This window comes from Nanorana parkeri, unplaced genomic scaffold (genome assembly GCF_000935625.1).
Source record: "Nanorana parkeri isolate BGI_ZX_2015 unplaced genomic scaffold, ASM93562v1 scaffold138, whole genome shotgun sequence".
Classification (NCBI taxonomy): Eukaryota; Metazoa; Chordata; class Amphibia; order Anura; family Dicroglossidae; genus Nanorana; species Nanorana parkeri.
Window position 1 is genome coordinate 1,704,391 of NW_017306406.1, and position 16,930 is coordinate 1,721,320.

Consider the following 16,930-nt stretch of genomic DNA (forward strand, 5'->3'; position numbering starts at 1 on the left):
GGAAGGGGAGTGATCATGTCCTGCTGATGGGGCCTAGTGAACCTTTTGCTTTGCCCGGCATGGGCAAATGGAAGAGTTCACTTTAAGGGCTCGTGAACACCACACATAGCAAGTAATTGTGCGCATTCTGCATGTGGAATTGTGCAATGCGTTGTTAGAACTCATTGCAGCGCTTTTTCTCCCATAAGATTGGAGGAGTTCAGTAACCATAGAGAAGGAGTTTGCAGATTTCATTTCTAGTGGTCACTCAAAGAAGGATCTAAAGTCTCAAAGTTTTACACACAAGAGGTTACGATTTTTAATTAAGGGACTCATAAATTCAGTCTGCTCGCACCTAGGTCATGTCAGTTTTGCTCTGCTTTATTAAACAAGTCTGGGTGTTGCTGCCAATCGGCTTCCTCTCATAAATGAGACCCATTGTGACTTTTTTTTTTTTTGTGTGTGTGTGCGCCTTCTAGTCTGTTTGTCCTTTGTGACCTCTGCTCAGTACTGAGATTACGTTGCACGTCCAGCTTTCAGACAATGATTGCCTTTAATCCCTGCCGGCTACCTGTGCAGTCTACTAATTAACCAGTTCACGCTTGCAGACGCACTTGTGGCGGGTCAGCGGTTTCCATAGTGACAAGTCTGTCATCCTGTGAATTTTTTTTTTTTTTATGTGACCAAGTTGGCCGTCATCTCGGTGACATTCAATAAATCGTTCCAGATGCCTCGTCCAAGTGTCTAATTTGAGGGGATTTTGCTTTTTTATTTGATTTTTATTTTTTAATCATTTTCCACCTATTGATGGAATTCTATATCGCATGTTCCCCTTATTGTTTGAAAACTAACACTTATCTTTGTTCTGAAGGCTTGTTCACGCGATGTCCGGACCAGATCTGGAGCAGATCTGCAGATGCGGTGCTATGCGTTTTGGACACGCTCCAGCTCGAGTGGGGCTGTCAGTATGTTAGCTGCAGTGCTGTGCGCTTTTGACGCGTTTTGCGTTTCGGACCGGACAAAATGTGACATGCAGTATTTTTTCTGTCGTAACCTGAACGTGAGAACTGTAGCCCACAAAACACATAGGGATACATTGGGATGCATTTTTAGTGCAGGAATGCACGGATCTGGTCAGGACAGAATCCGGAAGTCGCGTGAACAGGCCCTTAAAGTGGCATATAACTGAGCAGTACTTGCTCTCAGTCACTAATGCAGCATGCAGGAGCTTCCTTGGTGGTGCCAACATCTGGTCATCTACTGGGTTCCGCACCTTGATTGGACAGTCCAGGACGATGCCACTCCCACACATGTGCACAGGACTTAAAGTGACACAAAACTGAGGAGATGAGGTACCTGAATGCATTTATAAGATTAACTATTGACCACAATGTGTCTTATTTGTGTATCACTCGGCTGTAGATCCTCAAATCATCTCTGAATTGGTGCGGACACTGTCCTTCCTTCTGGGGGGTGGCTACTTGTGTTCCCCATGGTCCCTGTGTGTGTTGTAAAGTAGTCACCGCTCCAAGCTCGCTCCTGTGATGGACTATAACCTTAATACAAATTAGTAAACTAAATGCGAGATTGTAGTCCATCACAGGAGTGAGCTTGGATCGGTGACTACTTTACAACACACACACAGGGACCATGTGGAACAAAAGTATCCCTCCTCCAGAAGGAAGGACAGTGTCAGCACCAATTCAGAGATGATTGGAGGATCTACAGCCGAGTGTTGCACAAGATACGTTTTTTGTTAATAGTTAAGGTACTTAATGTGTTTTTAGGATTTAAGTTTACTGTCACTTTAAATGGTTGGCCCAGGATGATGCATCTCCCACGCATGTGCACAGGACTTGATTTAGCACCTGATCTGCGTGCTTGTTCCAGGTCATAAGTATTGTGTTTTCTTTGTACGTGGTCTATTAACCTTGATCTCTCTTCTCTCATTAAAGGTGAAGTCATTGGGCCATGAAGCTGGATTTGTAGTCTGTTGCTGTAAACATCCCCGACTGGAAGCTTTGAGGCTAGTGTTGAGCTTTCAGTCCGATGTTTGCTGCTACCGGCTGTAAAAGTCGAACATCTTCAGATACCATTTCTCTGTTGGTCCTACTCGAGTGGTTTTGTTCGTTGACCTGAAAAGCAGCCTGTGATCAATGTGTATAATGGGAGGCTACCCAGAGTAGCCACAGTATACTCTTCAGATTCCTGCTGGTGGGGCTACCCCCGCACAGGAAAGGGTTAACTGCTCATTTTTGTCTAGGTTAAATAGTTACTCACCTGATCCTTGGAGCCGGCCAGCTCTAAGAGTCCCTTCCGCCTTGCTCCCCATCTGCTGAAGCAGTATAAGGTTCCCGAGTCATCACGTTCTGTGCACAGTGTATAGGAAGTGAGGATGCCAAGGGTTATCCCAACGCTGCAGTATTGGAGGGATGCAGGAAGGAGCACTCGCGTCTGGCCAGCTTTGAGGAGCGTGTGTGCGCGTTATTCTCTTAAAGTTCAACTGGGCGTATAGCTGGGAAGATGGTGTTCGCACAGCACTAGTGCCCCTAGATGGCGCCGATGAGTATTGGATTTTCTTAGACGGTAAAGACGAGTATAAGTGATTCCAATACTCATCGGCGCCATCTAGGGGCACTAGTGCTGTGTGAACAGCATCTTCCCAGCTATACGCCCAGTTGAACTTTTATAAAGGAACTCTTGGAGGAACTCTTGGAGTCTGATACGATACCCGATTCAGGTATATGCATTGCTTCAATTTAACAAAGAAATGTAATGAATACAGAGCTGCATTTGTCATTAATACTTGCTGGGAGTTCAGCTTTAGGAGAACCTGACGTGAGAGTCACTGAGGCTGCCAATTCTGACCTCGTACCACAGACGCTAGTTGCCTGTCATGGTGATCCGGGGGCCTCAGATGTTCCGAGTCACAAACCCGCCGACAACTCTGCATGAGGAGGGCTTGTCTAAACACATTGAGGGCAATTTATCAAAATGAGCAGACAAAATCTGGAGCAAGTGTGCACGGCAACCAATCGGCTTCTCTTTCATTTTCAGAGCTTAACTGAAGAGAAGCTGATGTTTAGGCTGGATTCACACGTAAAATTTTTTTGCTTTTTTTTGTAACTTTCAAACTTCCTGCCGGTTCCGCCCCCTGCGATGCGGCCGCTCGCAAAGGACGGAAGTCGGCAGCCGCCAGTGGACACAGCGGGGATCACAGACAAGGCAAGTCCTACGCTGTATTCCCGAGATTGGCTCGGGGTTACCACTTTGTTAACCCTGAGCCACACTCGGGAATACCAATGGAAACGCGCGGAAAAACACCCCAAAGAAGCTCCTGTACTTGTTTGGGCGCAGGGCGTTTTTTCAGCGAGTTTCCACGGGCTGAAATACGCCCAGGTGGGAACCATGCCCATAGGGAAGTATGGGATTTCACTGTTTGAGCGTTTTACAGCGCATCAGTCAGCTCTGTAGAACGCCCAGGTGTGAACCCGGCCTTACTGTGGACAACCGCTCCAGGTTCTATCTGCTTCAGTTTTGATGATTCCTCGCATTTTAGTATCTATCAGGAAGGCATGTGGGAGGAGAGACACCGGCCGCTCACAGCACTCTCCTCCTGCATCGCTTGGCCGGCTGTCACTTTCTCTCCTCCCGCAGAGCTCGGCCGGCTATTACAGTTTCTCTCCTCCCCGCTGGGTCACAGAGCAGCGCCCAGCGGGGAGGAAAGAAACCTGGGATGCGCCGATGTATCGGCAGGAAAATGGCACTTTCAGCATTTAGCCAAAAGTGCCAGTTTCTGCGGCCGATATATCGGTGCATCCCTACTCCAAACATTTAGTTGCAACACCTTTTGAATACGGCACACATTTGCTGTGGCATCATTTCGATAAGCTTATACAATCTCACAACATTTATTTTCATCCAGAGTTGCGTTCATTTTTCACCAAGATCTTGTAGTGATGATGGGAGAGTCAGACCTCTGTGTAAAGTCTTCTCCAGCACATCCTAAAGATTCTCAATGGGGTTAAGGTCTGGACTCTGTGGTGGCCAATCCATGTGTGACAATGATGTCTCATGCTCCCTGAACCACTCTTTCACTATGTGAGCCCAATGAATCCCGGCATTGTCATCTTGGAATATGCCATCAGGGATGAAGAATTCTATTGATGGAAGGATCTGGTCATTCAGTATATTCAGGTAGCAGCTGACCTCATTTTTTTTTTTTTGAGGGGGGAACATAATATTACTGAATGTAGACCTGACCAACTGAAGCAACCCCAGATCATAACTCTTATCCAATGGAAAGCTCTGACCTATTTGCTTGGCTGAATCCAGGTGGTGACTTTTTTTGGGGGCGGCGGTGTATTTCCTATTGCCTTCTATATCAGAGCCGATGGTCCCCGGGGACAATGTGGGAGGATGAATCGCCCCAGAGGCATAACAGTAAAGTCCTAACCCATTCAAAGCTTACACTTCAAATATCCATATTGTACAGAGCCAGCGGGCGTCTCCATATTACCATGCAGAGATTCGCTATTCTAGGAGAATACTGGGACACTTGATTTCCACGCTATGGGTTACCAGTCCTATTGTGTCTAAACATTCCTTCAACTTCCTTTCTGCATCCACAGTGTGTCCTGGATTTCAGTGCACTCCACCCTTCGCGCCCTCCCCTCCTGCCAAGATGTGGGAGAGCATGCTGCAACCTATCCTCGCACAACCTGGGTCTTCTCCTCTCCAGAACCGCTCAGTGTTAGTTGCTGTAAACATCCTACACTCAGCTGTAATGTGTGTCATTGCTGGGTGCAGGGTGCTTACCTTAACTGATCTGTCCTATCTGCCAGCTGAAGATTGGAATATGGGACGCTGGTCTGCCATCACCCCGATGTCTCATTTATGTACTTCTCAATGTCCGGGGGTCCTAGACGTTGGAAATCTGTATTATCAATGTGTTAATATACAAAAAAATCTTTAAATGTTTTTCAAATCTCCTCCCCTACAAACTGCAGTAGACGGGTAAGTGTTGCAAATGTTCACAGTAAATATGTATTAAAGCTGAACTGTGCAGAAAAGGAAAAATCCTCCCTTGCAGTGATGCTGCCCTGCACTGCGACGGGTTAAATCAGGAGTGTCCAAACTGCGGCCCTCCAGCTGTGGTGGAACTACAAATCCCATGAGGCTTTGCAAGATTCTCACAGCCACAGACATGACTCCCGGAGAAAGATGCTTCATGGAATTTGTAGTTTCACCTCAGCTGGAGGGCTGTAGTTTGGACATCCCTGGGTTAAAATGCTCATTCTAGGTGTCTCTCCATGCTATGATCAGGTCCCTCAGCCTCTTTAAGGTGCTCTGGTGGTCCCATGCACGCTGATGTCATAAAGTACGATGCAGGACCAGTAAGTCTTGCATTGTATGTGAGGACGGCAAGGGATAAGGTCACAAAAAGTCCTTTTACTGGCACCCTAAGCATAAATGAGCACTTAACCCAGGGACAGATGCCTCATTGGATTTGCAGTTTCACCACAGCTGGAGGGTCGCAGTTTGCCCACCCCTGACTTAACCTATGCAGTGCCAGGGAGCCCCAATGCAAGGGAGGACTTTCCCTTTCCTCAATTCAGCCGTGTTTGTTGCAGCTCCTTTTTTATTTATAGTGTCTGTTCAGTACAGCACACCAGGAAAATGTCCAAATAATTGTCTTCCAATGACTCACAGACCTATTGTCACAAGAATGGCAATGTTTCGGGGCTTTCCAGGGTCCCTTCGTTTGGCTTGGTTTAATCATATCGAGCCCGATGGAGGAACCCGGAGCAACCCCGAAACATTGCCATTCTTGTGACAATGTCTGTGTCATAAAAGACGTTCATTTGGAAACATTTCCCTGGTGCACTGGTGACATTCTGTTTCTTCATTGATCTGAGTAGCGCCATCCCCAGTCATTTCGGCACCTTTCTTCAACCGCTACAGTCTGTGTATACATGGCCTGTTAGCCCCGCCCACTCGACGTGCGCGAGCGGGAAATGCAGCCAATTTAAAAACGGTCAGCGATGCCCGTTAACATACAAGCGATCCGCCGGCTGATCGCTTGTATAAGCTGCCGGGCTGTGCCCCCTCCATCCCCCCCTCCCTTTGTCATGCTTGTCCCGGGCTCCACTGTGCCCGGTGCGAGCCTGGGACCAGCATAGTGATTCTCTGACGGGATCAGAGGGAGGACGGTACACGATCTCCCGCCGATCCCCTCTCTGCTGTCAGAATGCGGTAGTGATTTATATTACATCACTACCGCATTCTCGTGTCACTCTCCAGCTTCAGACGCTGGAGAGAAGCTGATGAAGCAGATCTCTGCTTCATCAGCTTCTTCAGGGGCGTCCTAGGTGACATTAGGGGTCTTGGAGACCCCTGATGTCTCCATAAAGAGGACCTGTCACATAAGGGGGTTTCTTAGCCCCCTATCTGATAGCAATAAAGTTAAGTGGAACAAACAAAAATAGGAAAAAAAATAAAAGTTTCCCCCCAAAAATTTAAAGTTACACAAAGAATTAAAACATTTTTTTTTTTTTAAAGTCCCCCACCCATACATGAATGCAAAGATGCGTCAGGTGCGCATGCCTGCGAAAATGATGATTGCGCCCATTATGCCGCACATGTTGCATATCGCCGCCAATGTCGCAGTGAGAGCAATCATTCTAGGGCCACCAATCACTGATAACACTAAACTAATGAGCGGTAAAAGCTTTTAAAGTGTCGCCTATGGTCAATTTTGGGTATGGTAGTTTTTTGCGATTTTGAGGGTGCGCACAATTTTTAAGCATGACATGTTTGGTGTCTATTTACCCGATGTGACCCCGTCTTTTATATTTACCAAAATAATTGTTTCCTAACATAATGTTAAACCCTTTTTCCAAACTTTTCAGTAACTTTCCCAAAATATAGTAAAAAATAAAACCCCCAGTGGTGATTAAATACCACCAAAAGAAAGATCTATCTGTCCCCAATTTTTAATAAAATTCATTTCAGTACAGCGCTGCATGACGGAATAAACGTCAGTCAAAGTACCGCAGCGCTGAATACTGAAAAATGGCCTGGCCAGGAAGGGGGTCTACACACCTGGTCACCAAGTGGTTAAAGGAGTTTACTGCTAAGGAGTGCGGTGGGGATACCTATTGGATATGTTCAGTGATTCACACTGAGATCTACTAGTTTACTGCGCTGGTGGGGCGGGGTTTTAAAAAAATAAATATTTCTAAAACTAATGTTTTGTTTTTTGTGTGTTTTTGACTGAGATTCTAATACATTTAATTTGAATATTTGTAATCCTTTTTTAAAAATTATAATATTGGAGGGATGTCTTGTGGGGCAAATTAATATCAATATAAATAGAATATATAACGTGTGTGTCTGTTTAAAGTATTTATCAGATGTTTGTTTAACCTCCCTGGCGGTAACCCCGAGTGTGGCTCGGGGTTAATTTTCATTACCAAACGCGGTAACCCCGTGCCACACTCGGGATTACACAGCGCGTTACTTACCTTGTTTACCTGCTGTGTCCTCCGGGTTCCGTCCCTTGCGAGCGTCCGTGTCGCAGGGGGGTGGAACCAGCGGGAAATTTAAAAGTAAACAAAAAAAGCAAAAAATCAGACACCCTGGGAGGTTAAACCCTTCTAAACATTCAGTCACATAATTTTCCATGTCTGCGGGGGTTCTCATTCATCCAGGTCATGATGGATCTGTAAAAAAAAAATAAGTCAAGGCAACCAACTGGACTCGCTGTATTTTTCTTGAAGACGTTTCACTGGACATCCAACCAGCTTTCAATTCAAAAATTCTCTGGGAATAAATATGGTGAATGTTGCCCCAATCCACATAATCTGTTAGTCACAACCAGATGTTGATTGCATTTGCATAATTGGAGTCTAGGAGGTGTTAAAACAGCAGTGTGTTGGGTAAAGGTGCCCATACACCTTACCATTATCGGACGATTTTCGTATGCGATCGACTTTTCAGCCGATAATCGTATGTGTGCATTGCAGTGTCCGACCGACAGTACTGTACAATCGTACGACTTTTGACGGTCAAGCATGTTTGAAAACTTTGCTAGATCGTGCGATTGTCGTAAGGTTGCTGGCGTTTCCGTCCGTCAAAAGTCATACGATCTACACTGCGCTAACGAAAATACGGCAAATCAATGACCGCATTACGTCCAGGTGCTTTTCGTTAATTACGGCTAAATTAATCTTGCGATCATCGGGGCAGGATGGGGCTGCTGTCCGAAAATCGTACGACTATTCGATCATCGGACGAAAAGTTTCATCTGATAATCGTTAGGTGCATGGACACCTTAAGACATCTACTGTCTGCCACATACAATGCTGTTTTAACACCTCTCTCTGGGCAGGTTAATAACACCTCCTAGACTCCAATTAGGCAAATTCAATCAACACCTGGTTGTGACTAAAGGTGACCACACACCTTACGATAATCGCGGGAAATCCCGCGATCGTACGATTATCGTAAGGTGTGTGGAAGCCGTGCGACCTCTACTATTGTAAGAACATGTTTGAAAACCCGCCGAGCATCGTACGATGTTCGCCGGGTGTGTAGCATGTTCGTACGATAAAAGCCGGACCGTCCGGTGTGCGCAAGCGCGCACTGCCCGTTCAGCATTGTGGTCATCGGAGGCCCGCCCCTCGGGGGCGCGGCTTGCGATCATCGCAAGTGCGATCTGCCTGTCCAAGATGGGCAGAGTGTACGTTTTTTTTTTGTTTTTTTTTAGTACCTTACAACCATTGCAAGACAAAAGTCTTGCGATTGGTTGTAAGGTATGTGCCCAGCATAACAGATTATGTGGATTGGAGCAACATTCACCATATTTATTCCCAGATAATTTTTGCACAAGTCTTTCTGAATTATGAGCTGGTTGGATGTCCAGTGAAACGTCTTCAAGAAAAATACAGCAAGTCCAGTTATTTGCCTTGACTTATTTTTTTTTTTACAGATGAATAATGTTCCCGTTAGAATTTACCAGCACGAAGGATTTGGTTGGATTGCCCTCAAGGAACAGCCTCCCAGCTTCTGGCTCCCAGGTTCCATATCACTCCCAGCTGTCGCTCTCTCCAGTCTCAGCGTGCCTGGAGATTTGTGAGATCCTGTGCTCAGAGGTTCCATCACAGCCTAGTTGTTTGAGTAAAAGTGCCCATACACCTTACAATTATCTGCAGATTTTCTGTGGTCAGGTGGAATAAGTGCAACAGATTGGCCCAGGTGGAGATGGAGGAATCTATTGCACCTTTTCCATCTGACCACAGAAAATCTGCAGATAATTGTAAGCTTTAAGGTCCCCACACACCGTACGATAATCGCGGGAAATCCCGCGATCGTATGATTATGGTAAGGTGTGTGGAACCGTGCAACCTCTACTACTGTAAGGTCGCGCGACTTTTAACTTACGGACATGTTCGAAAACCCGCCGAGCATCGTACGATGTTGACGGGTTTGTGGCATGTTCGTGCGATAACAGCCGTACGGGCCGGTGTGCGCAAGCGCACACTGCCCGTCCTGCGATGGTTGTAAGGTGTGTGCCCAGCCTAAGGATGTCAATCTTTCCCCCTCCCCCATAGGGCCATCATACACCTTGCTTTTGGAATGAATGGGGTTTCCCCAGCGAAAACCACAGTCACTGTTTGAGTAAGTGCCCATCCTGCTATTTTGACTTTTGTCATCCCTACGATTGGACTGGATCATCGATTTTGACCTCCAAAAACGAATAGAAAGTCAGGGGAAAGATATTTTGTACGAAGGTTCCTTCGGAAATCTACTGGTGTGTATGGCCAGCTCATGTTTTCCTAAGAAGTGAATTCTTAAATCTGTAAAGGCATCATAAGGAATGCCAAACATGTTTCGTCTTGAGCCTCTGCAGTCATTGGGTGATATATTTTAGGTGTGCTTTTGTTGGCATTCTTCAGGTTATAAAATGTTTCACACAACTCCAAAACTTTGACTCCACACCTTGGCTCTGGGGTGTGATTTGTGTCCCTTTTACAGGATCTGAAGACACGTAGGCTTCTCATGTTGGCTGTTTCTGCTTGCCCTACATTGGGATGAGAAGTTGGTGCAGGGAGCATGGCCATCACCATTGTCATTGCCTGTAGCTTGTCAATCATCACCTGACCACACCTAGTCCCGCCCACTGCTTTCTCGATTGACGGCACGCCCTCTATTGCTGAAACCCTCACACTGTGAGCTGCAGTGGCTGGGGAGGGCAAGCTTGTGAGACACAAATGAAGTAGGATTTGACTTGCTCAGGGAGGGTGAAGGAAATTGTTTTGCATGATTTGTGCATCACATACAGTAGTAACTGGGTTTGTTACTGGCTCAGGCCTTCACACAGGAGCCTTCAGTTGTACTTTAATGCCTAGAAGTTTCAGGCACCAGTATGCATTCAAGTACTTTAGCTATTAACAATGTATCTTATTTGTGTATCGCTCGGCTGTAGATCCTCAAATCATCTCTGAATTGGTGCTGACACTGTCCTTTCTGGAGGGTGGCTACTTCTGTTCCCCATGGTCCCTGTGTGTGTTGTAAAGTAGTCGCCGCTCCAAACTCACTCCCGGGATGGACTACAATCTCATGTTTAGTTTACTAATTTGTATTGAGATTGTAGTCCATTACGTGAAAGAGCTTGGAGCGGTGACTACTTTACAACACACAGGGACCATGGGGAACACAAGTAGTCACCCTCCAAAAGGAAGGACAGTGTCAGCACCAATTCAGAGATGATTTGAGGATCTACAGCCGAGTGATATACAAATAAGATAAACATTTTTTGTTAATGGTTAAGGTTCCATGTACACCAGGGTGACAGCGTATCACTGCTTTTTACAGGCAGTTTGTGGCTCGTTTTCAATTGTCCAATGAAAAGCAGTCGCAGCAGCAGAAATGCTAAAAACAAAAAAGTGCGTGGATCGTCTTGTTTACATTGAAGTCTATAGCGCAAAATGAGCTGATAAGTGCCACAAATAAGCTTATGGACTTTTTAAAACAATGGGCGTATTGTTACGTGCGATTCAGTGTGTTTGCCTGAATGGCCCCCATAGGAGTACATAGGGTTTTTATTTGCATGCGTTTCAGCGTGGACAAAAGTGCAATGAAACGCCATGATGTGAACGGGGCCCTTGGTATTTGAATGTATTGTAAAGATTGGATTCCTGAGTTTGGTGTCACTTTTAGTTAGCCATATGCTAGTTGATTCTTCCCATCCATGCCAGGCTCCAGTATTCTAACAGCAGCATCTATGGTGGTGAGTGGCTGCAGCAGGGCGCTGATCTGCGTCAGACATTTGTGAACAGATATAATAGTCTTGCTATAGCACCCTAGATGCTGCTGTTGAGTATACTTGTGCTGTGCGAATGGCTTCCACCCGGCTACATATAGTAGTCCTGTTATAGAACCCCCCTAGTGCAGTGGTGGCGAACCTTGGCACTCCAGCTGTTTTGGAACTGCAAGTCCCATGAGGCATTGCAAGGCTCTGACAGCCACAGACATAACTCCCAGAGGCAGATGCTTGTTGGGATTTGTAGTTTTGGAACAGCTGGAGTGCCAAGGTTCGCCACCACTGCCCTAGAGGGTGCTGCGATCTCTGGAAGGGGTAATCAATACATGCAAGAGTTACATATTTGGTAGAGTTTTCATCTCATGCGCTAAACTGAAAAACAAAATTTAACACGAGGGCCAAGTGACTGACAGTATGGCCTGTGATACAGTACTAAAAGGTGTTGCCATAGAGACAAAGCAATAAACTAATTCTGTGATTTGTCCTGTGTACCCCCCCGGTATTCAAATTATGTTTCTGATACAGAAAGTGACAAAATAAATGCGTTTGCAAAAACAGTTGTATGGTATGTGTGTGTATGTATGTATGTATGTATGTATGTATGTATATGTGTGTGTATGTATAATATATATATATGTGTGTATAATATGTATGTATAATATGTATATATATGTATAGTGTGTGTATAATATGTGTATACAATTTTTTATTTTTTTTAAACCTGACAGGAGCCTGACAAATCGTACGGAAACATTTTGTACAAATGTTATATAAAGTGTAACATTCCCAGCTGGAGGAAGGAGCTTATTGTTATAGATCACCGGGGCTCCACGATGGGTTAAAGCAGAACTCTTCCCACTCGTAGTGGGACTGCCCCCGCCCTGCAAGGGTTAAGGGCTCATTTTGTGTCTAGGTGCTTAAAAAAAAAAAAAAAAAAAGTTATACTCGCCTGAACTGCGGAGCCGGCCGCCTGCTACTCCGGTCCCTGAAGCCTGTCTTCCCCCTCCGCTGCAGTGATGGTGTATTCCTTGCTGTCCTCGCATCCTACACACAGTGCATTGGATGTGACGATTGAAGGATCCGTAGGCCAGTGCGGTGGAGGGGGAGCAAGGCTCCAAGGACAGGTCCGAGAGCAAGCCGTCTCTGAGGATAAGGGGAGTATAACTTGCCCCACTGCAATGTTTAAGTTATTTAACCCCTAAGTGACAGGCCTTTTTTTTTTGTACCCATGTTATAATCCATATTTTAGGCCTGAAAAGTACTTCAAACCCCCCAACAGCATATATTTTTCGAAAGCCAAGACCCTGTAGAATAAAATGGCGGCAGTTTCAGATTTTTATGTTGCACGATATTAGCGCAACGTATTATCAAACCCCCAAATTTAATGATAAATGCACTTAGATGCCCCAAAACTCAATTGGCTACCCATTTTGTTAATAAAATCTAAAAGACGAGGTTACAAGGAGTAAATAGATACCCAACATGCCCAGGTAATAAATGTGCGTCTGTGAAACTGCAACAAATTTCAGTTCCCCCAAAAAGCCCATAGACGATGCTGCAAAAGCCCCTCATACAGGTCATCCGAGAGATACGCATAAATGCCCCTAGAATTATTGCTCTGACTACGGCCTTGCCGGCGAAACCCAACGTGTACGCGATCGTCGTTTTTATATGTAGGCACACCCGATGCGTGTTTATGTAAAGACAAGCATGGGGGCGGGGGACTTTACATTTTTTTGTCATATTATTTTTAATTTAATTGTAAAACTTTTTTACATTTTAATTATCACATAGGGGGGACTTACAAGCCCCCCCCCCCCCCATTTTATTTTGCTGCAGCTCCTCTAACACAGCCGTGCCATCGGATCTGTCAACGGAGAAACTTGCAGTATCGATGTAATACAAATGCAGTGGCATCCCCGCACTTTGACCCTCTCTCCCCATCCATGTTACTGCAGAGGTCTGGGCACGGACGAGGAGGAACAGTCTGCGAGAACCAGAGCATTGCACCCGTCATCTACTGATTGTGGTTGCAATGCTGTACTGTGAGCTTTTTTTGTGCAAATGTTGGAATTTCCCTCTTAGGGCCTGCTCACATCTGAGTATAGCAATAAGGTAACCTTTCTATCCCATAGTTCTCTTTAGGGTCACGGTAGGACATATACTAACCTCCTCCCGTGACCCAAAGCTAAGTATATAGCGAGCTATTGCCCGTGATATACTGAGAGCGCCGCAGCCGGGACGGATCCCGACATTACTGATGATATCTACCCAGCTGATTCATTGACAGCGGGCTCTGCCTATCTAGAGGCAGAGCGAGCTGTGCCTGCCCCCTCCCCCGTCTGTTCCTCCAGTCAGCGCTGGAGGATGGGAGAGGAGGAATCCATGTGGAGAGCGGTGACTGACAGTTACGGCTCTCTGCAGGGAGATGATCTGGAAGTGAGCGAGCGACGGTATGTGTTCCCGATCTATAGAGCCGACGTGTGACAGTCTCATTGTCACACATCGGCTCTAACTATGAGGATGAGCGGAAATCACTCACCTCATAGTTCTCCTTTTTAATTGCACAATTCCCTGAGATGAATGCATGCTATCACAATGTAGAAGGTGCACCCCAATTCAGCTCCCGGCTGCTGCAATACGGTGCGGTTGGGAAATAGTAGCGCATGCTCCGAAACGTAACAGGAAAGTTATATTGTAATCTTTGTGTGCAACACCATACACAGGAAATGCATCTGTCAGTTGTAGTATCTCAGCCTTTCTCAACCAGGGGCCTGTGGCACACTGGTGTGCCTCCTGGCCTCCTCAGGGACTCTGATGTGAAGGGGGGAAAGAAGACTGATGGGAAGGGTAGTCCTGATGTAATATATATAGCCGGGTGGGTGCCAGTCGCACAGCACAAGTATACTCAACAAAACCATCTAGGGGGCTATGGCAGTACTACTATATATAGCCGGGTGGGTGCCATTCGCACAGCACAAGTATACTCAGCAGCACAATCTAGGGGGCTATAACAGGACTACTATATACCCGGGTGGGTGCCAGTCGCACAGCGCAAGTATACTAAACAAAACCATCTAGGGGGCTATGGCAGGACTACTATATATAGCCGGGTGGGTGCCATTCGCACAGCACAAGTATACTCAGCAGCACAATCTAGGGGGCTATAACAGGACTACTATATACCCGGGTGGGTGCCAGTCGCACAGCGCAAGTATACTAAACAAAACCATCTAGGGGGCTATGGCAGGACTACTATATATAGCCGGGTGGGTGCCATTCGCACAGCACAAGTATACTCAGCAGCACAATCTAGGGGGGTATAACGGGAGTACTATAGTATATAGCCAGGTGGATGCAGTTTGCACAACACACGTATACTCGTCATTGCCATCTAAGGGGCTATGACAGTACTACTGTATATAGCCATTCGCTAGGCCCCTAGATGGGACAGATGAGTATACTTGTGCGGTGTGAACGGCATCCACCCGGCTATACAAAAGTTAAGGTTTGTTGTAGCTCCGTCGTGAAGGGGTTAATTTATAGTTCTCGCGTCGCTGGTTATGTTAGTCGGCATTGTTGTTCGGCCGCAGACTCAAACCAACAATCTGTGCCGTCCCAATGTCAGGCGCAATCCGGGGTCTGGGTGGAAGCGGTCACATGACGACAATGTGCATATTGTGCTCGGCCACTGAAGGGTGTTGTACGGCGCGGAAGCCGCGCTCTGAAGTCTCGGGATTCGGCTCCCGTCTGTCTAGGGCGCCTCTACTCTTCAGCCTTCTTCCTCATGACCCTCTTCAAGCCTCTATTTGATGTCCCGCCCTTCCTCCAGAGCCGGGGCAGCCACAACATCTGACGTTTCCTCGTCTCCCAGATAAAAGACTTTATGATGAGGATTTGTTTGGAATATACAAGGAAGTGGCCATTGAATAGCCCAGTATGGGGCCGGCCGGCTAATCTGGCATCGCACTTCTGGACATAGAAGCGGTGCTGTTATCATCCATGTGTTCATTGTTTGTAGAGCGATGTGCACAAATGCTGCAGATTGTGCAATAGAAAGGACACAAAGAATGCAGCTCTGTAATCATTATGAATCAATAAATGTGTTTTTACATACAAGGATACAAAGGAGTTATACCTGACCTGGTATCAGCCTTTTGCAGCAGCTGTACAGCAGAGCTGCAGTGTGAGAGGAAGAAGCAGCACAAGGAGCCAGTTGTGTGCTGACCATTAGCATGCTGATATCGAGGAGAGAGCAGAGTGACAGAGAGATGAGCTCATCACTGTGCTGCTTCTCCTTTCACAGTCCAGTCACAGGTTGGGGGTGACCTGGGTTCAGAGGAAGTAGGTGGAATGATGCCGGCCATCAGACTGTGGACATCTAGTGGTAGAAGAAAGTACTGCTGTGATTCTCTGTAATGAAGGTACTTGTTGCAGCAAAAGCTGGTTTTGTTATGTTATCTTTTAATGGCTATTCATTTTTATCTTGTGTTGTTCTGCCTTAAAGTGGACCTTGCAATGAAATGCAAGGTCTGCATGCACTGACTCCTCCCCCTTTCCAAATCACCTACTCTTTGTAGACATAAAATGTACCTATAAAGAAAAGAAAGTTGGGCTTTGTACTTACCTGACCCGCATCTTCCACCCACGGTGCTTAAAGAAGAACTCCTGGTGACCACAGCACAGAAAGTGGTCAGAAATGCAACATTGTAGAGTTGTCACCAGAACAGAAGTCTAGTGTCAATCTTCCAATGGGGACGCCTGTGCAGTACTAGACTAGATGTCTAGTGCCACTAGATGTCCTTTCCGGAACCATAGTGAGATCTCTCTTGCTCAAAGAGGAACTCCGGGCATTTTAACCCTTTCGCTGCCAAGCCCTCCGGAACATTTTTCAAATCAGCTGGCCAAGCCATTTTTTGCATTTTCTGCAATTTTTTCCTATTGATTTGATTTTCAACTGCTGCGTTGCTAGCGTTTGTAAAAGACCCCCCAAACCATATATTTTATTGTAGTTGGGCCGCCCCCACACTACGAGGGCTAACTGCTCATTTTGGTCCAGGGGCGCATAAAAATAAAATATACTAACCTGATACTGGATTGCGACATACCGCAGCCTGAGCAGGGAGAGAGAGAGGTGCTGACCACCACATCAGGTGATCATGTCTTCTTTATTCCAGCTCATAGACCAAAACAAATGCTCTGCTTCGAACCCACTTTGGAAGTAGGCGCATAAAGACCCCTGTGCACCTGGGTGGATCCCCCTAATTGACTCCCCCCTCTGATCTTCCAAATCCCTCCCAAAAACCAGCTGTAGGGTAAAGTAGAAGAAAGAACTGAGGAAAACCATTACAAATTCAGAGTGTGAGGAAATCTACTGTACGGGAGGGAGAAGGAGAGTTTACAGTGAAAAGCTATTTGAACGTCCTTGCAGAAGAAAAGGAGCATAGGGAATAAGTTATGTTCTTCTCCGGTTGAATCTAATGTAATACCAAATTATGGCCACTAGATGGAGCTGAGAGTATAGGAAGCTATCTCCCCTGGCTGTCTCTCCTCGCTCTCCCCTGGCTGTCTCTCCTCGCTCTCCCCTGGCTGTCTCTCCTCGCTCTCCCCTGGCTGTCTCTCCTC